The 20466-nt window shown below is 42.4% G+C and overlaps 1 protein-coding gene and 1 pseudogene across 18 annotated transcripts in view; one reads left to right on the forward strand and one right to left on the reverse strand.

Annotated features, from left to right (window-relative positions):
* The window catches only part of PTPRM (protein tyrosine phosphatase receptor type M), a 792664-nt gene that overhangs the window by 396853 nt on the left and 375345 nt on the right, over positions 1 to 20466 (forward strand). The window lies entirely within an intron of this gene.
* Positions 1380 to 1498, reverse strand: LOC132575577 (5S ribosomal RNA; annotated as a pseudogene).

The raw sequence follows: 20466 nt of genomic DNA on the forward strand, positions 1-20466 counted from the left end.
GGAGACTTTCCTGTTCCCTAAAATAAATAAAAATACAGCAGTGTGGTTCCCCTGAATACAGTCTTTATTTCCTCATCCTCTTTTTTGCCTTCAAAGGGGTCCCCAGCAGCTGCACTTCCACTAAATGAAAGTGTAATTTGTCATACTCCAACAAGTCTGTCAGGCTTTGGTAGCATTTCCAAGCATGGCTTTATTAAGAGACACACAGACTCACAAATAGGCTTACCAGTCCCCAGGTTCTGGTGGGGGAACCCAAGTTTTGCAAGCTCCTCCCCACTGCCAGCTAGCTGGCTAGTGGGGAGGAGGTCCCACCCCAACAGCCACAGTGTGCCTTTAATCCTCAGCAGGTTTAAAAGAAACTTGCACACTGCTTGTGTTTTGGACTGTGTGTGTGCTTTAAATATCAGCTGGAGGAAGGTTGCATGGGTGGGGTGATCAAACAGGGCCTTGTGGCTCTTCCTGGTGAGTGTGTGAGAACCATGTGAGAAAGGAAGAGAAGCTAGTACAATGTCTGTTTGTTTTGCATTTGTTTTAGAAGTTGTGTGTACAGTAAAATGGAGGTAACTAGAACCTGATTATGGAATGGAGGAAAACTCCATTCCCTAGGCTGCTCCTTTTGTTTTCCTATTAGTCTGAAGATGTTGGTTGAAATACAGCAGATGGCTACATTCAGCAACTCCCGTGAGTAAATTTTCCCAGTAAGATCACAAAAGTGTGTGCTTGCAAACTGTTTATTTTGACTGCTCTATGTGTGTGTTCACTTTCATTTAGTGGAAGTGCAGTTGATGGGGGAAGAGGAAATGAAGACTGTATTTAGGGGAACTCCTGTGCTGTATTTTTATTTATTTATTTTAGGGAATGGGAAAATCTCCTGGCTCCACTCCAACATCCCCAGATATTTTCTGAGTTGAACCTGGAAACCCTACTCATAAAGCAGCCAAAATTCTACATCTACATCTGTCAGCTGATTACCTGCCTTTTAAAAGTCAAGCCACACATGGGGGCGGGAGGGCACTGTTCACACATTTCTAGTTTAATGTTTAGTTAGGCCATCACTACTCAGGGCTGGATTTTATCTTCAATTCTTTCTGTGGCAGTGAGCTCAGGATAGAGTTGCAGATTGGATGCATAATTAATGAACCTTCATGGGGGGAATCCCAGCCCATATGTCAACACTGAATTCCATAGCAGATGCTGAATCTAGTGGATACAAGTTTTGGAGATAACTAGCTACCACAGTTCTTCCAAAGGAGAGAATAATAATAAGAAAATATGAGAAACCCAAAAGGGCTCACACCCTTGTAAAGAACTTCTTTAGCCTGACTAATAAAGAAGCATAAGATGCAGTTATCACTTCATCTCACATATCTGTCTATACCTACCTACAGCACCCGGTATTCCCAGGCGGTCTCCCATCCAAATACTAACCAGGCTCGACCCTGCTTAGCTTCCGAGATCAGACAAGATGGGGTGTGTTCAGGGTGGTATGGCTGTAGGCCCAGATATCTTATACTTCTCATTACTTTTCTTAATTTCAACAATTTGCTGTACCTTATTTTTAGCGAAGTCTGACATTTTACAGTATATATAAGGCAAAAATGTCAGCAAAATCCTTGCCATAAAGTAAATGATCACTATCATTTTACCATCACTCTATCTGTTACAAAGTTGATTAAGTACAGTGAAGTAGTATTCTTCAAAGGAAAGAAACAGCATATTCTGATATGAACACCTGTAATATACAAATATATTTAATATTAAACTTTATTTTATCAAATTAATCCAAGGAATCCAATCCAATTATTAACAATTTTGAGGGTTGTTTCATCTAAATTTATTTCACTGGGCATTACTTTGTTAAACTTAGTTGCACATATCAGATTAGGAGGATTTTTAAATAAAGTGCGTGTAGAAGTTGAGCAGCATTAATTGGTGGTATTTCCTCTTCCAGATTTATATAACCATGTACTCTTGTCACTTGGATTCTGTAAAAATGACATCTAAAATGCTCAATTTAGATGACTCTGCTATAGATAACTATTCTAAATTAATACAGCATGTCAGTAACAAAGGACTATAGTGATAGCTGGAGTATCTCACTACTTCTATGAAAAAAAAAATTATACATTTATACAAGTAATAATCTATTCTGTACTCTTTGGACAGATATTGAACAGACAAAAGCCATATTTCTTGTGGAGATTATTAAAACAATTTTTATGAAAATATTGAAACCTTTGACCATATAACATGATCCCTTGCATTAATATACAATATAATTGTTTTAATTTCTCATTGCTGAGCCAGTTCTAAAGCTCATCAGTATTATATTTTTAAACTAGTTTGTGAACTAATATAGTAATGCGGTTAAAAAATCTTAATTTCCATTCTGTGAACATCTGATTGTGGACTTTTCAGCAATTCTCAGTAAACCTCACATCTCAATTCTAAATATATTTATAACATCTGTCTCCATGTGAGATTAGGGTTTTAAATTTAAACAGAACTACAGAGACCTAGTCGAAACATTAACAGCAACAGGGCAAAACAGTTTTTAGCAAAACATATCAATAAATAAATGCCAAAAATCCTTTCTAGAGAAACTAGTGATGAACATTAAACTGAAATTGAACTTCTATATAGGGAGACCTCCTGTTCTCCCTTTTGCAGGTCAGCAGGAGGGAGAATGTTTTAATGGCAACATGCTGGTGGCACAGCATCACTTCTGACAAATAACCAGAAGTGATGCTACATTGCTGGATTTTTAGTTTTAACATACAATTCTGCCCAAATTAGCAATGTTGATACAATACATGAACTGGAGGCCCCTTGGCCACCTTTGGATTCTGTATTTGAAAACTTCAGCCAACTCCCAGGCCAACATTGAGAGGATCCTGGGCCGACCACATGACTCTTGGGCACATGCCCATCATGGCTGCTGTAAGCCAGTGGTGATGGAGTGCAAGACCTTCTGGTGGGCATTATCAGTCTGTCCCTTAGTTTTGGGGTATATCCAGGGAGAGTAAAAGAAAGTGTGATAACATCACTCTTAAAGTGACTATCCTTTGATCCTTTAGATCCTGCCAAATCTTCATGCTCTCTGTGCTTCACACTCATGGGATGAAGCGCCAGCACCAATCCCCAATCGGTAATACCAAAGTCTGGGATTTTTCACTGCCCTACCCTGTCGAGCATGCACGAGTTTCACTGCACATCCTCACCCAGTGGGTGCGAACATCCCGCCAGTTCCATCTTTACCGCCACATCAGATAGACATGTTCGTGGTTGCTCCGGTCGGTACTTCACTTACCTTTTCCTACTCCGGGTTTCTCCTTGTTCTTGTTATTGTTCTAAAAAAAAAAAGACTGTTAGTTTATTGTTGCTACCCTTCGGGAGGTTTTCTTCCCCCCCTCTTCCCGCTATCCCCTGTCTATGGAAAAACGTTGGGGGTTTTTCAAGTGGTGTCTTAAGTGCAGGAGCAAGATCCCTCCTCCCGATGGACATTCCCTCTGCTTTTTGTGTCTTGGGGAAGGTCACCAAGTGGAATCCTGCCATAGTTGCTCGAAATTTTCTAAGCAGACCAGAAAAAACCGAGCAGCAAGACTATCGGCGGCGCTGTTGAAATCAACTTTCGCAGTGCAGTCGTTGATATCAGCATCAACCAGCTCTTTGATGGCCATTCCGGCATTGGCATGAGTTCCAGTCTCGCTGTCGAGCCAAGCGACTCAGCCGCTCCAGGGAGCCGACTGCACGGGCTCGGTATCCCAGTCCGAACCCTCAACTCTGGCCAAGAAAGTCTCTCACTCTGCTGAGTCCAAGAAGCATAAGAAGGAGAAGCGGCACCAAGATCGACAGACACCTTCTCCACCACCGAAGGACCCGGCGATCGTTTTGGGAGAGCCTCTGGAAAAGATCCTTGCCTCACCAATTCGACCGAAAAGCCCCTTGGGTCCGACGGATGCTCAGCACTCCTCTCTGTCTGGCTCTGATCTGGAGATTGATCTGACACAGAGGTTGGTATACTCGAAGGAAGGCGGCGATCCTTGTTCTGCGTCAGACCTCGGAAGTTTCCCAGCTGAAGGACTTCTCAACACCAAAATTGCCATTGATACCTCAGCCTGATCGGTTTGGTGAGACTCCAGACCCCTTTCAGTGGCCGCATCTTTTGCTCAGCTGGGCATCCTTTGCCCAGCCTGTGGGCATATCCATTTGGGGGCTATCCATTTCACAGTCCATACCCGTGGTACCCCCCTCAGAACCCAGACTGGGATCAGCGTTCTGAAGCTTTGCATCGTTCCAGCGTCTCGGCGCACTCTCCACCTGGTCGAAGGGACTCATCGATGCCGACGTCGACACCAAAGTTAGTCAGGAAGCAGACACTTCCCAGTGTCCATGACCTCGAGTGGACTCCCTCTACTAGGATTATGTTAGACACACCAGACACACCAGACTTACCATCTGAAAACAATGCCTCTGCGTTGTCATCTTGGCTTCGTGCCACCGCCTTTCAGGTAGACACTAGATCCTGGGTTGAGGATTTCCTCTTTGAAGGAGAGGGTCTCTTCAGTTCCACTACTGACTCAGTCCTACAAGAAATGGACAAGAGCATTAAGACATCGCGTAACCTGGGGATACCTGCTTCTTCTTCACGTTCTAGCAAGCCCTGGTCAAGCAATGGCCTAAGAAGTCCTATCAGACCAAATCCCCTGAGAGATCTTGGAAGCCGCGTGCGGGACAGCACGATGCCAAGAGCTCTTTCACTGCAGGAGGCAAAGCCAAGTTTTCTTCCTTCTCCTCTCAAATGGGAAAGTCTAAGAATACCAGGAATCCGAAGCGGGGACTTTGACTTTGGCATTCCCCCTTCTCCACCCCACCCCCTCCTCTGGGCCCACCCGTCTCCACAGATTTTTGCAAGCATGGCAGCGGATTACCACCAACAAGTGGGTCTTGTCCATCATAGAGGAGGGTTATGCGATAGAATTTGTTCAGGCCCCCTTCTCATCCCAGATTGGTAATCACACATCCAACAGCTGTTTTACTGGAGGAAGTTCAAAATCTTCTCAGCAAGCAAGCAATAGAACTCGTCCCCAACCATCACAGGGGTCAGGGTTTTTATTCCAGATACTTCACGGTCCCCAAGCAGGATGGAGAACTTTGTCCGATTATGGATCTGAGGGGACTGAACGAATTCATCGTTTATCAGAAGTTCTGAATGCTGACTCTACAGAGCATTCTTCCACTCATCAACAAAGGACATTGGATGGCCACCCTGGACCTGAAGGATGCCTATTTCCACATCAGCATCCTCCCCAGTCACAGGCGGTTTCTTCGTTTTGCAATTGGGGTGAGCCATTTCCAATACAGGGTGCTCCCCTTTGGACTCTCCACTGCCCCCAGGGTTTTCACGAAGACCATGGTGGTCGTGGTAGCTTATCTTCGTCTCCAGGGTATCATCCTTTTTCCTTATATAGATGATTGGTTGGTGGTTGCAATGTCCGAAGCATTTCTACGGGCGCATCTGCAAGTGATTCTCAACCTCCTGGGTGAGCTAGGGCTTCTGGGGAGCGAGAAGAAGTTCCAGCGAGACGAGTTCAGTTTATAGGTGCTGTTCTGGACACTGCTTGGCATTTGGCATTCCTACCAGAGTCACGGGCGCTGAATATCATCTCCCTGGTTCATCTCCTGCAAACGGTGAGATGCGCCTCCATTCTGCAGATCCAACGTCTCTTGGGCCTCATGGTGGTTACCACAAATGTCTTGAGGTTTGCAAGATTGTGGATGCGAATCCTCCAGCTTTGGTTTATCAGGATGTACAACCCTGTGAATCTCTCATCCAAGGTTCTTCAAATCCCGTCAGCAGTGCTCCGCTCTCTGGACTGGTGGAAGGTGAAGTCCAATCTTTGCAAGGGGGCACCATTTCATGTTCCGCTCCCTTCAGTCAAGGTGACTGTGGATGCCTAATTTAGGGGTGGGGGTGCCCTTAGACGATCTCCGCATAAGCGGCCTGTGGCCCCCGTTAATGGCACATCATCATATCAATTTCTTGGAGCTCATGGCAGTTCACTTAGCTCTAAGATCATTCCTACCCCTGATCAGTGGTCAGACTGTGGTGGTGATGTCCGACAACATGACAGCTGTAAGCTACATAAATCATCAAGGGGGGACTGTGTCCAGGAAGCTATGTGCGCTGGTGATGCAGCTTTGGGAAGCCTGCATAGCTGCCCAGACCTTCGTTGTGGCCACTCACCTGCTGGGGGAGCTCAATGTACAAGCGGAATCCTTGAGCAGGGAGGAGGTTTCCCATCACGAATAGGAGTTGAACTGAATTTATCTGGAACCTCTCTTCATGGACTGGGGTCATCCCAGGATAGATGTGTTTGCCACGGCAAGCAATTGGAAGTGCGAGCTATTTTGTTCCAGAGGGAGAATGGACCCAGGGTCCCTGGGCGATGGTCTTCTACTCTTGTGGGCGAACAAGTTCCTCTACCTGTTCCCGCCCATGCCTCTTCTCACCAGAGTGATTCACAAACTGGCCCAAGAGCGTCCAGAGTGCATCTTGATTACTCCTTAGTGGCCGAAACAGAACTGGTTCCCTATCCTCCTGACCATGGCGGGAGGGTGTCACTACAAGTTTCCTTCGGAGCCGGATCACCTATTGGCTTATGGAGGCCGCATGTTTCACCACGACATCCTTCACCTCAAACTGACGGCTTGGAGGGTTAGCTTCCGGAATTTTTGGACAGTGAAGCATGTAATATTGAACAGTAGAAAACTGTCAACTCGCCATTCCTATGAGGGAAAGTGGTCTAAGTTCCTTGCATTTCTGGGGGGCAAGGGTGTCAGGGCCCATAATACTAGTTTGGAGCTTGTGTTTGGACTCATACTGACTCTTGTGGATGCTGGGCTTAATCACTCCTCGATTTAAGTGTATCTAGCTGCAATCACAATCCCATGGATGGCCTATCTGTTTTCACGCATCCTCATACAAAGTGCTTTCTGAAAGGTCTTCTGCGGCTTCACCCACCATCAAAGAGTCCTCCTTCTGCTTGGGATCTGGAAAGGCCATCGAGGCAGCCCTTTGAACCCTTGGCTACCTTCCTGCTACATCTTCTCGCCTGGAAGACTACCTTTTTAGAGGCCAGGAGGGCAGGTGAATTGGTGGCTCTGCGGTGTAATGCTCTATACATCTCATTCCATGATGATGGAGTCTCTTTGGCTCCGGACATCTCATTCCTCCCTAAAGTGGTGTCTAGTTTCCACCTTAATCTAGAGGTGTTTTTGCCTACATTTTATCCTTTTCTGCAGAGAGACGTTTGCATGCCCTAGATGTTAAGAGGATGTTGTTTTTTGTGCATCGCACTAAGCCGTTCAGAAAGGATCCCAATCTATTTGTCTCCTATGCGGCCCCTAGGTTGGGTTTCAAGATTTCTGCACAGAGACTTTCTAAGTGGATAACGGAGGCCATTAGACTCTGCTACCTGTTGGCGAAGCGTCACTTCCCAGGGCCACTCCGTGCGCATTTCACTAGAGCTATGGCTACATCTACAACATTCCTGAAGGGTGCTTCCTTGGCAGACATGTTTGGCTGCAACCTAGGCATCTCCTCATGTCTTCATGCAACATTATGCCCTGGATGTCCGGAAGCACCGCAGAGCACAGCTGGGTACCCTGGTCCTTTAATCCCCTCCTTCTGCATTACCGCCAGCTCCCACCACCAGGTAAGCCTAACTTGCTAATCTCCCATGAGTGTGAAGGACAGAGACCACGAAGAAGATAAACAGGTTTCCTACCTGTAACTGATGATCTTTGAGTGGTCATCTGTGCATTCACACTACCTGCACTCCTTTCCCTCTGCGGCCGGTCATGGTATCCTAGATAGGCAGCGGTGGGAAGGAACTGGCGGGATGTTCTCACCCACCGGGTGAGTATGCATAGTGGGGCTGTTGCGCATGCTCGCCGGAGTCAGGTGGTAAAAAATCCCGGACTTTGGTATTACTGATCAGGGATCAGCGCTGTCGCTTCATCCCATGAGTGTGAATGCACAGATGACCACTCGAAGATCATCAGTTACAGGTAGGAAACCTGTTTTTACTGCCCAGTCTTGGATCTTTCATTTCTGGGCAAGGTAATTAAGAGAGTGGCATCAGAACAGCTACGTAAGTTTCCTGGACAACACTGAGGTTTGGACTCATTCCACTCTGGCATCCACTCTCGCCATGTTACGGAGACAGTGCTGGTTACCCTTACGGACAGACAACTGGTTTGGGGCAGGTTGGTGCTGCTGTTAATACTAGATGTGACAATGGCATTTGAAATGTTTGACTGTGATCTATTAACCCACTGCCTCAACAACATAGGAGTTTATGGGGTGGCCTTGAAGTGGCTTGCCTCATTTCTCCAGAGGCAGGGATAGAGAGTGGCACTTGTAGAAAAGGTATTGCCCTGACACCCCTTAGTATGTGGGGTCCCTCAATAAGTGATCCTCTCTCCAATGTTATTTAACATTTATATGCATCCCCTTGCCCAGCTGTCGCAGAGTTTTAGGCTGGATTGTCATCAGTATGCTGATGACACCCAGCTGTATCTGTTGACGGATGGCTGACCAGATACTGCATGACCTATTTTGGCCAAAGCTGGATGGTTGAAGGAGAGTCTGCTGAAAATGAATCCTTCAAAAATGGAGGTGCTATGGCTGGGCAGATGGGCTTCATGACTGCAGTCCCACTCCCTGCTCATGACAGCATACCTCTAATACTGGTACCAATCACAAATAGCCTGGGTGTGTTCCTGGATGCCTCCTTATGTGTGGAGGCCTAGGTCACAAATGTTGCCAGATGGATGGTTCTCCAGCTGTGCCACATCAGGCAACTGACCTTCCTGTCTCACCTGAATTAGCCACAGTAATCCACACAACTGTCACCTCCAGCCTAGACTACTTTAACACGTTGTACACAGGACTGCCCTTCAGCCTGACCCAGAAATTACAGCTTGTCCAGAATGCAACAGCACAAGTCCTTGCAGAGACCACATGATTTCTGGGTTCCTGTTCTGAGGGAGCAGATGCCTGCTGAAGGGAAGTACTATTGTTTGGTTTTATTTCAGTTTTAGCCTTTATATTCTTACTGAGACCACATCAGCAGCACGTATACAAGTGCTCTGCCAGCTGCACTGGCTCCAAGTTGAGTACCAAATCAAGTTCAGTGTTTTGGCTGAAAAGAATAAGTATACAGCAGATTTTTTTTTTGTAAGCCATTTGAGCAACACACTACAATTTTTCAGGAATCCTTCAATAGTTCAGTCACACATGAGGGGAGGGGATGTGAAAGGAGCAGTAATCCATACAACTGATTGTTAATAAACAAGCCATGGTTTATTTGTTATGTCTGGACTCATCTTGTGTATTGTGAGAAAACTCCTCAAATGACTGTGTTGCAAGCTGTGACAACCACAACAACTGAATACTGGCCATTAACACACACAACCTCACTGCTGTCCCCTTCTTCTGTTAAAATGAATCAATGAATTAGTAAATTAATAGAGAAAGTAATGGGTTTTTTTTTTCTAATTTCTTCTCACTACATCCTTGATCCTGCTGCTTCCCACATCTTTTTCTGTACCTCTTTTCTTTTATCTGTCATTTTCTGTATATATATCTGAAGACTTTGGGGAGAAAGTGTAACTACCATGACTGTGTTTTTAAAAACCTGGCCTAAGAGACCAGTATACTTCTAGCATCTTCATGAAATTTATTGGTAACCTCATATCTATAATGAAGACTTAACAAAAAATCCAATTGAGTAAAGCTCTTAATTGTGCTGTACTTAATCTGTACTGAGGGATAATTACCAGAAACATGTTTTTCTTTCAGATTTGTATTTTCATCACAGCACCTGGAATGCATTTAGGGTAAAGTGACACTGACATAAGTGTAAAATGTAAAATACATATCTTCACTCCCATATTTTTTTCCACTTCTCAGTTAGATTCATACTTGCTTCAAGCCCAAGAAAGAAATTATAAGAACACATACTTGTCTGTCTTTGGAACTCTCTAGAATTAGCCTGTCATGAAATGTAAAACTAATGTGTGGTTGTAAAAACTATCACCAGCATTTCACTTGCTTCTGGCTGCTGGCTAAGTAGATTTAGGAATGAAAGGGGTTATTACAAAGTGAGTTCTGAATAGCTAGGTATGTCATTTTAAACAAGCAACTAAAATGTCTCTCAAATTTGGAATATAATTTTGTTTACATTCATAGAGGGTTTTTTGGGTAAAGTTTGCTTTCCATTTGGAAGAGCTAAGCAAGCAATCAAAGTCATTTGAAAGAAGCACGGAAGAAGTGACTTTTCCTATTAAAATATATTAGAGTGTATAAAGTTCACATTATATAATACAATTACGAAATGTCAGCAGTCATATATGAGTAAGTAAAGTAATATAGGTTCAATTTTAAACTGTGTTGTTTTCTGGATAGTTGTGATAAGAAATCACAAAATAAATGTCTTTGGCATACCAAAGGAATTGGTGATGGTGGAAAGTGCCATCCAGCCATCCAGTTGATTTATGGTGACCTTGTGGAGTTTTCAAGACAAGAGACATACATTCAGAAGTGGTTTGCCATTACCTGCCTCTGCATCACGACCCTGGTATTCCTTGGCGATCTCATATCCAAATATGAGTCAGGGCCAGCCCTACTTAGCTTCCATGATTTGATGAGATCTAGTTTTGGCCCATTGACATTCAGTTTTCAGAGGATATGTGAGTACCTATAATATACAAGACAGAAGGCAAAAGAAAAAGGGGATGGCAAATGAGATGGCTGGACAGTGTTACTGATGTAACTAACATGAATTTGAGCGGACTTTGGAGGATGGTGGAAGACAAGATGGACTTGGTCCATGGAGTTGCAAAGAGTTGGACTCAACTGCATGACTGAATAACAACAACAAATAATACACAGACACACATAAACTTGTTAGAAAAGTTTGTGTATTTCAGAGGATGGAAAGTACTAGGCATCCAACAGGTGGACCTTTGAAAATTGATCGCAGACTAAGTTTGAAGGACTACAAATTTCCTAATGGTTGAGAGAGGAATATTGAAATTACTTTTATAGGTTACTTTTCTGTGGTATGTCTTCACCTCCCTTTATATTATACTATATTTACTAAAGATTTAAAAATGGATATTTGGCATAATATTTCAAGAATATTTACTGATTGTTACAAATTTCACTGATTTAAAAGTAGGCGTGCTTTTGTAATTGTCAATTTAACTCAGGTCCAGTGCATGCTGGTTGTGAGCAGGAAACTAATCATTTAGTGAGTTCTTTAGATATGACCAGATGAATTCAGACATGTCTGTTTGGCATCATTACCTTGGTTTCTTGAAATTACAATGCTTTTCACAGCAGTTGTCTCACCACCACTTGTTTGCTCCCCACTCCAGTTTTAAAACCTTATAATTGGGGAGGGGGGGAGAGAAGCTGTTCAGACTAAAATTTACTCTTCTGGTGTGTTTGCATGATTCTCGGGATGACTTGTTTTGATGCATGTTGGAAAGCATAGTCATAATCTCCGAACTGCTTGCTTTGGCCACTATTTTTATTTTATTTTTAAATTAGCACTATTACATGGTAGTGGTTGGTGTGTTAGACTAGCATCTGAGACATCCAGTTTCATATCCCATCTACCATGAATGCTTACTGGGTGATCTTGGGCCAGTCACAAGGTAATTGTTGTAAGGGTAAAATGAAAGAAGAAAGGATGACATGGTAAGCTGTTTCGGATCGCCATTAGGAAGAAATGCAGGATATAAATATCTAATATCATTTGTTTACCACTGGGTGATATACCTGGTGTCTTTATGTTAACAGAACATTAGCTCAAACCTTCTATCATCTGTCTGTCTGTCTATCTGCCTACTTACCTACCTACCTACCTATGTGGGGGTATACTGGCAGAGGGGAAACTCTTTTAGGTCACAATTACAGTGCTTTCTCAGTCCTGACTCCGTCAATCATCCATCTTTGTCTCCAGTTTTAAAAGACACATAGTTAAAACAAAAGGGAAAGTGCGGTGTGGGGGGAGAATGTTTGAATTGAGAGTTGCAATGTGGGTGTCTTGGGCATTTTTGTAGTTATGATTAATCCACTTCTTCCTCTGCTTACTACCTAGCTCCATTTGTTTCCCAGTTCCAGCTAATGAACTCTGTTGTGCCATGGCACCAGAGCTATCAACCTATAGTACAAATAGTATCAAGATATAATGGCACAAGTTTAAAAAAATTAAAAAACAAAAAGCAACTGCAGCAACCAATTCATAGACAACTGGAAATGCAGCACTATGGCCCTATATTGTAAGTGGCTGCTACAGAAACACAAAGCTGCTCATCATGAACTTTGACTTTATCCAGTGAGATGACCCAATCAAGCAGTTGCCTCACATCTAATCACAGGAGCTGAGCAAGATAAATTAGCCTGGCAATAATGTTTGTGTCAAAATTTGCAGCACAGCTGATTAAAATTGGGTTTTGTTTGTTTGTTTCATAATACTGCATTATACTCCTAGTTCTGTATGTGTTTGTGTCCTTCTCTCTCTTTAAACAGAATAAGGCTTTATGCTCTTTCATTCTTTGAGAATTGTTTCATCATATACCACTCCTGAGACTTGTTTTATTCCACATAAGCAGGAACCATGGTAATTCACTACCTCAAGGAGATGTACTATAACAGGGATGGCCAACGGTAGCTCTCCAAATGTATTTTGCCTACAACTCCCATCAGCCCCAGCCAGCATGGCCAATGGCTGGAGCTGATGGGAGTTGTAGGCAAAAAACATCTGGAGAGCTACCGTTGGCCACCCCTGTACTATAATAACTCTATAACTCTTGTAAAAACAAATTGCAAAGGTCAGTAGCTGACAAATGCTGGAAAAGCTTGAAGGCCATCACAAGCTTGTACTCTGAGAAAACGTGTCTTCAACCACCTAGGCTGTGATCAGACGAGCTGTTTGATCCAGTATCATTGCTGGTTCCTTCTGGATTTAAAATGCATGCTCAGACAGCAACAGCTGCCTCCCTTTTCCCAGTCATCTTTACCCCATTCTCTTCAAATCAATTTGACACCATGGAAAGTCTGGTCTTTCTGGATATCAGTGTTTTCACCCCACATGTATTCCAAGGAAGAGAGACACAACAAAGGAGGCTGAGAAGGGCTACAGTACTTGGTGGAGGCATTGCGGAGCTGTCAAAAAGGAGCTGGTGCTTCGGCTACACACTTATGTGTATGCTTAAAAGACAAACTACCACTTGCCCACTTGGTGGTTACCACAAAGCAATAATCTGAACAGTCAACCATGGAGTGAATGCACAGTGAGGTGGGTTAAGGGTGGCATGTTTGACAAACCTTACCAGAATAACACTGGATAAAATAGAGTCATGGCCAGACTGTGCCTAACCTCTTGTCTGACTGCACCCCTAGTTTCCTTTTACAAAATGCTTTAAAAAAAGAAAACAGGTTGAATTAAAAAAAGTTAATAACAACATAATAGATTCTCACTCATGTATCGCTTCTGGGTAAGGAGATAGATGGATGGACAGATGGACAGACAGAAAGACAATTTATTGTTCAGGGAAGAATATAGAATGTGTTAGTGAGGAGTAGGAGTATAGAAATTTTCCAGTACTTCATTCTGCATCTATGAACTCAGTTGTACCTCTGTATGAACCCCTGTAGTACCACCATTGCTATTGACCTCTTATGTAAGGCTTTCATGCAGCTGCCATGGCATCTATTAGATTTCTATAGTATCTGTGACATCCAATGACAAAAGTGATTTTTAAACTGTTTGGACTTTTATAAAAAGTGTATTCCATATGAGAGCTTGTTTCTCCTTCTTTGAGTGCACATATAGTCTTTCTAAAATAAAGTGCAATACTCTGTCCTGCAACAGTGTCTCACCATACACAAAACTTTCTCTTTATTTGTTGCGCCCCCCCACCCTTTCTATTCAGTATTGGAAGGCAAAGCTATCATTAATGGAATGGACATTCTTCTAGAATCAGGCAGTTCTGTAGCAGTTGTCATGCAGTCACTGCAAGATGGAGCTAGTCATATAGTTAGTAGTATTGTGGGGAAAGGTATTGCTATTTCTACTTCAAGTCCAAACAAAAAGAAAAGAAAAGCATGAGTCCATAAAACGCTTGAATGCCTATAAAGTGTCTTCTGGAAATCATCTGCCACATGGCCAAGTATAAAATGATAAGCCTGCACAGAGGCACTAAGTGACCTGCAGGTCTTGACTGCATTGGAAAAAAAAATGCCCAAACTCCAAAAAAACCCAACAGAATGTGGTTTCAGCCTATTGCTTTCAGTGTTTTTAAGCATACTTCATGGTGATTCTGGATTGCTGCCTTTGGATAAAAGCATGCTTGATTTAAGCCCTCACTTTGCAAAATCACATTATTTCAGCTTTGAGAATTCGAATAATGCTTTTTCATGTACATTCAGATATTATTTCAATCCGAAGCACATTCTCTCCAGTTTTGCTTTCTTTGCTTTCTTACCTCTTGCGTGTACGAATTTCACATTTGAAAGCTGTCAGGAAGTTGAAACCAAACACTTTTCAAAAAGTAGACAACTAACTTGTTCCTGAGAGCTTTGAAAAGGTACAGTGCTGAAGGACAAATGCTATGTTGCAAAGAATACTAGAGCAGATACTTTATAGAAATGTAAAAGAAATAAAATTGTAATTTGTCTTTTCAGGATGGGTTCTGATGCATTTGTGTTGTTATGGATGTTAGCATGACAGGAATGTGTAGCAGACCACTAAAGATCTGCTTGGTAAAGTGGTATGATATATTATGCTAGGTATTTACTGAAACAATGTAACTAGGGAATACTTCACAGTCTGCAGTGGAAGAACACAATGATTGTAACTTACACTGAAAAAGCATTTTTAATGTGCCGCCAAGCATCAGCCTTTTTAGTTCTTGTATGGTGTCTCTTAGATCAGAATCCTTAAGTCTTGAAAAGTTACAGATGTAAAGCATGTTCTAACACATGCCATTATACCACTGAGGAATAGCTATCACATAAGGTAAATAAATTGTATAGAAACATTGTTTTGTATAGAAACTTCATCAGTTCTTCCAAGTTTTTTTACCATATTCTTCATTACGATCATCTCAGACATCTGTGCATATACTTTACATCTACTCATCATATCACTTAGTGTTTTTTCTGTACGCAAACAAAATTTTGTTAGAGGACACTGATGGGGGGGGGAATAAATTAGGACATTATTAGATAAGACTGTGTTATTTTAAGTGGTAGAGAGTTAAAACACAAGTAGCTGTAGATCAGCAATTAGTTCATGTAAAAATACTAAGAGGTTATCACAAAATTGTACCATAAATCTTTTCACATGTTTCCAAGGAATGGAAAGAAGTTAAATAAGTAAAAATAATAGTTCAGGGATGGGAGGGAGCTCCATGAGGCATAATGCCATAGAGTTCATCTTTCAAAGCATCCGTTTTCTCCAGGGGGACTGATCCATATAGTCTGAATATCAGTTGTAATTTCAGGGGATCTCCAGGCGCTCTCTGAAAGGTGGCATCCCTAGAAGTATGCATACACAACTTAAATAATTTGTGCACAATGTATATGTTAAATATACATTTAGATCCAGAGTTACTACACTGCCTTCATGTGGTCCTATGCCATCCATCCTGACAACTGTATTCCTCCATTTTTTACATTGAAGCAAGCAAACAAGTTACAGCAGAAAACAAAGGACAGAGATCAAAGGGAACAAGCAGGAACAAATCTGATAAATAGTTTAATCCCACACAGAGCCTGTTTAAGTAACTTTTTTGCTGTGATATAGTGTGGTGTATTACTTTCCCCTAAAGGAACTTGTACCTGCACTGTATTGTGAACTGTGAGGAACCTGAACATGAATGCAGTCCTTTTGGATGCACTCAATTCTTAGCCACCCAAACCCCATGCACCACTGTTGGACTTTCAGTTGGGTCCCCCAGAATTGATAGCTCTCTCTCTCTCCCCCCCCCCCTTCCTACCAACAATACTCTCCCCACACACACCCTCCTTTCTTCCTGCTGTCCAGATGGGATAATTCAGATTCTTGGTGTTTGGAGCCAATTTCACATTCTGCTAGCAAATTCATTGTATGGTTCTTATACTTTAGTTTTGTTTTTGTTTTTCCCTATTTGGGCTACCAGTTTATTGCTTTACCACTTCCAACCCTTTAGATCAGGTGTGTCAAACATGTGGCCTGGGGCCAAATCAGCCCCCCAGAGAGCTCCTATCAGGCCCCTGAGTGACTGGCCGTCATCTGCTTCCTTCTGCATTACAGCTTGCTTGGCAAGGCTTGCTTAATCACACAGGAGCTACAGAGAAAAACCTCTATTTTCTCCATTGGCTGAGGCTCCTCCCTTGGGGAGGAAGTGAGAGGGAGGCAGAGCTTGCTTTACTAGGCTCTCTGAGTCGCAGAGCTACTGAGACAAACCTCTCTTCCTTCTATTGGCTGAGATTCCTCTCCTTCCTGGTCCCTTGGGGAAAGGAGGAAAGAGCCAGAATTTCTTTTGTCCAGTTCCCTGGAACCCATGGGAGAAATACAAAGAAAGCACCTTTAAGACCGAGTGCTAAAGTTTTAAGTATGTTTTAATTAAAAAAGGAGAACTTTTAATTGTGTTTGTCTGTGACCTTTATAAAGTTTATATTGCTGCTACGTAATCATAAATAGGTACACACAAGGCCCAGCCCAACATGGCCTGGCCCGGCCCGACAAGGTCTCATTTATGTCAGATTCGGCTCTCTTAACAAAATGAGTAGATAGTGCTATATAACTGAGTCACAAAAGTATTTACTCCTGATGTAGGGTTGCCAGACCTCCTATCCAGCCAGGGGATCCCCTAGTTTTCATGGCACCAATCCGCTGCAAGCCAACTGACTGGTGGGAAAATCCCGATCCGCAAACAGAGACATCATACAACATTCCTAACATAATGATATCACTCAAAAGTGATGTTGTGCAAGATGTTCTGGCTTTGGGGCAAACTCTTTGGTTTTGTAGCAAAAAGAAGCCAGCAGCAAGGTTGGACTGGCCATCCTATGCTGATGTGAGCATCGTTTTGGTATTAACTGTGGGCAGGCACATAAGAGTACTGCTCCCTGAGACCTTTTACTTCAAACAATGTTAAATCTGTGCCAGAAATACTAGAAGAGAGAAGTCACAGAGGAATGGTAGTGCTTCCATAATGGAATTTATTTATTTATTTAGTATATTTATTTTGTATATTGTGTATTTATTTTCAGACCAATGCATGAACATGGAGTCAGTTTGAATAGTAGGGCCACATTTATACAAACTTGGATTTGGAGTATAGGGCTCTGGAATTCTTCTACAGCTCAAAATGGTAATATGAATCTGACAAGGTTCTTCTATGCCTCTCCCTAGATCTTTGCGGCTTCTGATCACATCCTGATCAGTTTATTCAATTAAAAAATATTTCTCTGCAGGGCTTTTTTTTGTAGCAGGAACTCCTTTGCATATGAGGCCATGCACCTCTGATGTAGCCAATCCTCCAAGAGCTTACAGGGCTCAGTACAGGTTCAACTGTAAGCTCTTGGAGGATTGGCTGCATCAGGGGTGTGTGGTCTAATATGCAAAGGAGTTCCTCCTACAAAAAAGCCCTGGTTCTCTGAACATTTTTAAATAAATTTCTTCTATTGTAGTATAAGTGGTTTGTATTAATTATTAAAAGTTGTTACAATATCTGAATGCATTTTACACCATTCTCTTTTTCTAAGACATACTAGTGGTAGTCAAAGCTTAAATCTCATTTCATGAGGCAGTTTATGAACTATAAATAAAAACCCTACCATCTTTTTAAAAAAAAAATCTATTCACTTTCCCATCTGCAGCCTATGATAAAGCAGGAGAGGCACAAAAAAAAATCTCTTGCAGCATGAGCTTTGCTTCCAAGCCAAGATTTTGATTATCAATGACAGGATCCTAGAATTACACTTAAATGTCTCTCACATATTCTGAAATTGAGTTTCTGAAAAAAAGCACAGTGGTTGTAATAGGAGATAAAGTATGAAGTTCCAAAGAAATGAGCCGTGAATTGAACCTGCAATGGAAATTGATCCTATCAGTCCATTTTTTGCCGTATGCTCTCTGGAAAATACAGCTGAATGTTGAAGAAACTAGGAACTCTGATTAAATAGGATGCTGAACTGCCGGGGGCTAGAGCTGGTCTTGCCAGTCCCTAAGGTCATGAGCACAACTGCCAGACTTCATTGCTTGATGCCTACCTAAAAATGGCAGAAACAGAACAGTCTGAAAAATACGCCAAGTGTCGTCAAGGGGATAGCAAAGAACTATCTGACTAAGCTTCAAGCATGACAGACGTTGCTCTCTTTCAGAAACCAATCCTGTTCTCTTATCATGAGTCAGTGAGCCCAGGATGCCACATGATTCATGTCATCAGGGCCTATCATAATAGCCCAGCATGCTGCTGGGCAGTAAATGCCTTATTCAAGCAGCTGTAAAAGTAGAAGGCTATAGCTCTGGAATCTTTCACAGCAGAAGTTTACCAAGTGAGGAGAAAATGAATGGGTTGATTGTGAAAACATAACTAATTACTTTATTACCAAAGCCTCTGAGATTTATAGGTAGCATGGAAAATGGTTACTGTGGCATGTAAACCTATTTTGGTAAGCCTAATGAATGTGACATTCATTGTGATTAGTGTGGCTCAATCACATGTTACTAACTTGGTCATTCATTAAGCCTTTGTGTATTTTAAGGCAGGGGTTCACCTATGCAGCAAACTTTGCATTAGGATTTCCATGCACCTGGTTTCTCTTTAGGCTGCAAAACTAGATTTCCATACCATGAAGCGTAGAAGGAAAAGGCTCCCCCTCCCCCCAGAAATACCTGATGTAAAACAAACAGACAAAAATGTCGCATTTGCTAAGAACTGAAATTTGCATAACTCTTGTAGATACTTAGTTTGTACTTTTGATTGTTTTACTGAGATGTTTTCAACTGATTACAGAATGTAATCAATAAATACTAATTAGTCAATCAAAACTAATTACTTTGATTAACAAAGACTCCTTCCTTTAGAATGAGAGTATTGCTGTATATTATTAAGCTGTTAAAAAGGTTTTTTAAAGTTGAATAATGCTAGCCTGTTATTAAATATGTGAAGTAAACATGGCAGTAAACCATGTTTCTTCAGGCTCATAGGACAAACACCCCCCCCCCCCAAGTTATGATATGGGGCAGGGAAAAGAAGCAGATTAGTGGTGAAACCTGGGAAGCTAGGGGTTCCATTATGCTCTACAGGTCAAAATCTACTGGTGATCCCCAGCCCTAATGAGGTCCAGCTGTCTTCATCGAGCACCAGGACCTTTTCAGACCTGGCCCCAACTTAGTAGAACGCTCTGCTGGAAGATACCAGGGCCCAGGAATCTTCTACAATTCTGCAGGGCCTGTAAAGCAGAGATGTTCTGCCAGACAGCAATGGTTGCTGGGCTGGCACTGCTCTCCCCTCCCCTCAAGGAAGGATTCTCTGCTTCCGATGCCTAGAAACCAGACCTATAGCACATTATAAAGGATGGCATTGGGTTGCAATTTACTTTAATTAATTGGTTCTATTGATTTTTGCTGTTGTACATTGCCTAGAGCCTGGTGTCAACCAGAATAAGGTGAAATAACAATAACAATAATATGTGTTGCCTAATCGTTTGCACTTCACAACCCTTGTTTTGGATTCTGTGTATACACAGACACGTAATCATGGCAATATTTGGAGAAACATGAGAGGGTTTTAACTGAGTTAAATCAATCGTTATTGAGTAGAGTGATATATAGAAAGTCAAGAAAGGGATATGTAAAAAATGCAATGTAATAGAACCAAAGTCACACATGCCTGCAAATGCAGTGGAAAGCAATGAAACAGTTTCTAGTGTAAGTGGTTATATTTAGCCAGATGTGTCCATCTACAGCTAGTGCAACCAGAACTGAACTGTGTATGTATGTACAGGGTCCCCAGTGTGAGAAAAAAAGAAGAGGGATCAGATAAGAGAGAAGCTATTGTGGAAAAGGCTGCTAAAAATCAGTCTGACTGGACAACTTGGGGAAGGAAGAATCAGATTTAAAGGGGAAGGAATGAAAAGAAAAGGGCAAAGAGGTGTAGCCATGGACGTTATAGGAGGGAGGGAGGGAGAGGAGTCGCATAGTGCAGATGGGCTGGGTGGAGTAGAAGAGAGAGGGAGTGCATTTCTGGCAGGAAGAGAGGTTCCTCTGGATTGAACCTATGAAAAAAGAGCCAGAGGCAAGGACCTGGGGAAACAGGGCTGAGAGCAAGAAAAGCTGAGGCAAGGAAGAGGTTTCATACAGTGCTTGATCCTGAAGCACAAGCATTGTCAAG

This window comes from Heteronotia binoei, chromosome 7 (assembly GCF_032191835.1).
Source record: "Heteronotia binoei isolate CCM8104 ecotype False Entrance Well chromosome 7, APGP_CSIRO_Hbin_v1, whole genome shotgun sequence".
Classification (NCBI taxonomy): domain Eukaryota; kingdom Metazoa; phylum Chordata; class Lepidosauria; order Squamata; family Gekkonidae; genus Heteronotia; species Heteronotia binoei.